The 6,000-nt window shown below is 24.0% G+C and overlaps 1 protein-coding gene across 2 annotated transcripts in view; it reads left to right on the top strand.

Moving 5' to 3' along the window:
* The first annotated feature begins 1,786 nt into the window (after positions 1-1,786).
* The window catches only part of LOC126744688 (soluble guanylate cyclase 88E), a 58,130-nt gene continuing 53,916 nt past the window's right edge, over positions 1,787-6,000 (top strand). For both annotated transcript variants that reach the window (XM_050452202.1, XM_050452201.1), the window contains exon 1: positions 1,787-2,012. The gene's annotated coding sequence lies outside the window, so the exon portion shown is untranslated. The remainder of the gene's footprint in view (positions 2,013-6,000) is intronic.

Genomic DNA, 6,000 nt, shown 5'->3' with positions numbered 1-6,000 from the left:
CAGGAAACAAAAATGACTGTAACTTTCTTGTCCTTTAATCGATTTTGATCATTTGAAGATTTCTGAAAATGAAATTTTGCTCTCATTAAGTACATTAATAATTCCTCTTCCAGATGTTTTTTGTTTGATCTAAATCGGTCTAGAATTACTAAAGTTACATAAATTTGTACAGTAAAAATCGACTATGCAAGGACCCAAGTGTCCAGGAGACAAAAATGAGTATAATTTTCTTATTTTTTAACCGATTTTGATCATTTAAAGATTTCTGGAAAGGAATTTTTTCTCTCATTAAGTAGACTAATAATTTCTCTTTTAGACGTTTTTTGTTTGATCTTAATCGGTCCAGAATTACTAAAGTTACATACATTTGTATAGTAAAAGTCAACTATGCAAGGACCCAAGTGTCCAGGAGACAAAAATGACTATAACTTCCTTGTTTTTTAACCGATTTTGATTATTTAAAGATTTCTGGAAAGGAAATTTTGCTCTCATTAGTAAAATAATAATTTCTCTTCCAGGCGTTTTTTGTTAGAACTCAATCGGTCCAGAAGTATCAATGCTTCAAGTATAGTTGCTTAAAAAAGTCAACTATGCAAGGACCAAAACGTCCAGGAGACAAAAATGACTATAACTTCCTTGTTTTTTAACCAATTTTGATCATTTTAAGATTTCTGGAAAGGAAATTTTGCTCTCATTAAGTATATTAATAATTCCTCTTCCAGATGTTTTTTGTTTGATCTTAATCGGTAAGAATTACTAAGGTTACATAAATTTGTACAGTAAAAATCGACTATGCAAGGACCCAAGTGTCTAGGAGACAAAAATGACTGTAACTTTCTTGTCCTTTAATCGATTTTGATCATTTAAAGATTTTTGGAAAGGAAATTTTGCTCTTATTAATTAGACTAACAATTTCTCTTCCAGACGTTTTTTTGTTCGATCTTAATCGGTCCAGAATTACTAAAGTTACATAAATTTGTATAGTAAAAGTCAACTGTGCAAGGACCCAAGTTTCCAGCAGACAAAACTGCCTATAACTTCCTTGTTTTTTAACCGATTTTGTTCATTTAAAAATTTCTGGAAAGGAAATTTTGCTCTTATTAAGCAAACTAATATGTTCTCTTCCAGGCATTTTTTGTTAGAACATAATTGGTTCAGAAGTACCAATGCTTCAAGTATAATCAGATGGACATTGAGAATATTAGGATTAGTGTCAATAGGGTTTTTCTCACTTTTTCTAGTCGTTTCTCATTTCAATCTTGAATTCCACAGAATACATAAATAACTTTATATAGCACAAATTTAGGGTGGCTTAATAACTTAATAAAATATTAATTAAAGATCCAGTGTTAAATCGTGGAAAACTAATCAAATTAAAGAGCCGAACACAAATTATGTTGCCAGTCATAAATCTTGATTATTTCGAAAATTGAGTTTAACATCCCTTTAAACCCTCTTTTCAGAAAATGCCACTTCAAACCATAAATCATCCCTCTTATCTTATTTACTAACAAAAAAAAAAACTCGAAAAAATCATTCAGTTCACTCTGGTTAGACAAAGAACACGAGGTAATCCTAAGGCAACAGGCTACGTTTACCCTCTCTTCCATTTTTCACTCCCAGTGATTTTCGTCCTTTTTTTTTACCTCAATTACGTTAAACTGGGACGGCAAACAATGCGATAAAGAAGGAGAACGATATGATCAGGAGTAGAAGGAAACTGACGGGGTTCACGCAGATTATCGGCAGCAGCAGCAGCAGCAGCAGGAGGAGTTTTCCCGAAAAACAGTTTCCGTCGAGTAGCGAGTGGGAAACGAGCGTTTTTCCATGCGGTCCTGAATAATGGAAGGGGTGGGGGGGTGAAGAAGAATCTTACGTATCATTGATAGCATGGAAATTTGGTGGTTAATTTAAATTTGAAAAAAAAATTATATATTTTTTTTTGGGGAAGTTTTTGTGTGTTTTAATTTGTAGTTGAAACTGAACATTTTTTATTGATAGTTGATATAAAGGTAAGTTATGAATTAGTGGAAAATTAACGTTTTTTTTATTATTACCTAGTTGATATAAGGGTAAATTAAAATTGTATTTGTGGTTTTTTGAGTCATGGGTTGATGATGATAAATAAAAGACGAAACGTCGTATTGTTAGTTTTAAAATATGTAACATGGTTTATACCCCTTGTATTTTTTTTAAATATGTTTTTAATTAATTGAATTAACAGTAAAAATGTATTTTTTTTAATATTTTGTTCTTAAATCTGGACAAATAATTTAAGAATTGTATTCCCTTTTATATGCCAATCGTATTTTTAATTAAATTATTATTTTAATGAAAGAAAATTAATTTAAAACTGGAATTAATAATGGAGGTAAATATTTTTATTAATTAATTTCCGATATATTTTTAATTAAGTTAATATTTACAAAAAATTAAATCTTTTAATAATTAAAATTAACGAAATCTTTTTAGGCTCAATTTTTAATTAAAATATACCGAAAATTTTAAAAGAAATCCATATTTTAAAATACTAGACCAGATTTAGGAAATTCAATTTAATTTAAAATATTTAATGTACGAAAATTTAATTAAAATTATATTTAATATAAAAAATTATTTAGAGTAAGAGTCGAGCTTTAGAAACAAAAAAATATATATTTTTATTATTAATTGATGTTAATTAAAACTATGTTGCCTTTTTGCTAATTAAATATTATTATTCATATTATTAAAAACATATTTTGAAATTAAGACTAATGCTAATTAAATTAATATTTATATGAAAAAAAATTCAATCATTCAATATTCTATTAATATTAATATTTTAAATTAAATAAATAATTAAAAGATATTTGTAATAATTTTATAAAATATAAACCTTTATTTTAATTCAATTTAATTTATATTCAACATATTTTTAATTATAGTATATTTTTTATTATTTTCCAAAATATATGGACTCACACATTAAGTTTCAGATATAAATATTTAATTAATTAATTTTTTTTTAAATTGAATTCACATTAAAAGTATATTTCTTTTTATTATTTCAAATTAATTTTAATCAAAAATTAAATCCTAATAAATTACCTCTGTTTTAATTAATATTCGATACTGAACCTATTTTTAATTAAATTAATATTTACACAAAAATAAGTATTTTAAAATTTAAAATTTTAAATTAAATTAATAATGAAAGAATATTTTTTAATAAGTTTTCTTAATCTAGATCAATATTTAAGGATCTGTATTTTTTTATATTTTAGTGCAACATCAGTTAAACCCAAAAAAACTGCCTTATTTTAATTAATTTTCGACTGAACTGAAACTATTTCAAATTAAATTCATTTTGACCTAAAAAAATTAATCTTATTAAGTAACATTTTAATTTTAATAAAATGAAAAGTTAATTTTTCTTAAATTTGAACCTTTATTTTAATAAAACACATATTTTGCACATTGGACATATTTTTAATTAATTTTTAATTGAAAGTTATTTATAGATTAATTTTAAGACAATTTAAAATAAACATTTATGCAAAAATATTTTTCTTATTTTATTTAATTCTTGATGTTTAACATATTTTTAATTTAATTAATATCTGCATGAAAACAACAATTCGTACATAAAATATTTAATTAATTAATATTTTTAATTATATTAATAGGGAAAAAATATATTTTTATTATTAAGTGAATAAAAATTATTAAGTAATATAATCTAATAATTCAAATAAATAAAAATATATTATACAAATAAGACACAATCTTGTGTCCCAAATTAAAAAAAAAAAATGATACTAAAAATTAATTTTAGACGTATTTTATAATATTCTATATTTTCGATAATAAACATATTTTTAATTAAATTAATAGAGAATATATATTTTTGAATAATTTTTTCCTAAATCTAAGCTTTGCATTATTACTATTATTGTTACTTTAAATGTAATTAATATTTATAAGAAAAAATCCGATATTTTTGGATATTAAATATTTATTAAACTATTATTAAGGAACTTTTTTTGCCTCTATATGATTTTTATATTTAATGTAAATTTTCAATAAAAATAATTATTTCCAAGAAATTTCCCTTATTTTAATTAATTTTTGAATCTAAATATGTATTTAATTAAATTATTATTTACATAAAAAAATTGTTCTCAAGCATTACACATTCTACTGATTAATATTTTTTAGTATGTTTTTTCTTAATGTTCCTAAATAAGGACCGATATTTTAACATTTGCATTTTCTTTATATTACCGGTAAATTTTTAATAAAAATGAAACCCATATACATTTTTCTTCAATTTTCATATCTCAATGAAATCAACATATATTTATTAAAATTAATATTTACATGAAAAAAAACATATAACATATATTGCAATTTGAATTATAAATAATAAACATTGCATAATTATTTAAATACAAATACATAATACAATAAATAATTGAAACGGTGCGTACCACTTTATTTAAGAAATAATAATGAACATGTTTCTTTTTCTCCTAAATCTTGACTTTGATTTAATTAATTTTTGTAATAAAATATATTTCAAAATAAATTAATAATAAAAGTATTTATTTTTTAATATAATAATAATAATAATAATAAATATTTTTTATTTGCATAGAAGAAACAAAAAAAGTTTACAAAATCTAGTAATAAATTTACGCAAATAAAAGGCCTACAAATTCACAATTCTGCCATGGCAGATTCTGGTCTTTAACATTGTGGTCCCACACTTCATTAAAAAAAAATGGTAATTTCAGTAACGCTCATTAACAGTCACGCTTAACTAATAACTGATTAAATACAGCTTCAAGCAAAATAATATACATTGCAGATACCCAAAAAACAGATTACATTTTTTGTTAAATAACAAAAAATTGAAAAATTATTACAGACAATAAATAAATAAATAAAATGATCCCAATACCAAAAATTGTAATAAATTACTCAAGAAAACTACCATTCAAAAAGTTAAAAAAGAAGAACTTAAATTATATACCCTGCTGATTCATTAGATGTACAATCATCCTATTACGAAAAGTATTACAACAAATTGATAATCGGTCCGGATCCAAATTCAAAGAATTTATTTGATAAGCAAAATTGTAATAAAATGATCGTTTAAATAACTGTGTTTTATGTCTCGGAATGAGAATAGTATTTCTTCTTAAATTTAAATGGTGTACATCATTTCTGAAAGTTATTTTTTGATAGAGATAGGGCGGACTACGATATATTAAAATTTTATTTAAAAAAATGTTAAAGAATGAGCAATTCTTCGATTATGCATATTAAGCCATCCAAGTTCGTGCAGTTTATGGGAAATGCGGTTTCTCCTGCGAATGCCAAATATTAGTCGAATGCAAGAGTTTTGGAGCTTTTGCAGTCTACCCCTATCCTCATAATCAAGACACCAGCCATACAGTACATCACAGTAATTACATTGTGAAAGGACCAATGAATCACATAAAAGCTTCTTAATATCTTTACTTAAATAGTGTCTATGCAAATAAATTAATTTTAAAGCAAGATATGCCTTTTTAAGAATATTAGACACGTGATGTTTAAAACGAATATTATTATCCACTATAAGGCCCAAACTCTTACATTTGTCAACAACTGGAATTCTTTCGTCCCCCAATTTAATGTTTAAACCATTTAAAATATTATTTACATTAGTTCGATTTACCTTATGAATATTATAGATGAATTCGAAGGATTTAATTTTAATAAATGCTTTGAAGAAACATCACAAATAGCTTGTAAATCCTGATTAATTTTAAACTCAACCATTTTAAAATCTCCTCTTAAAAATCTAGACGTGTATATGATAAAAAACAAGGGTCCTAAAATACTACCCTGAGGCACACCACTTTTAACTTCCAAAGGATCAGATATTTCGTTATCTATTTTAACACGCTGAATCCGATTATTTAAATAAGAGGCAATTAAATTAATAGCAGCATCAGAAAAACCAATATA

Source organism: Anthonomus grandis, chromosome 14, assembly GCF_022605725.1.
Source record: "Anthonomus grandis grandis chromosome 14, icAntGran1.3, whole genome shotgun sequence".
Classification (NCBI taxonomy): domain Eukaryota; kingdom Metazoa; phylum Arthropoda; class Insecta; order Coleoptera; family Curculionidae; genus Anthonomus; species Anthonomus grandis.
This window is presented reverse-complemented; position numbering and strand designations above follow the sequence as displayed.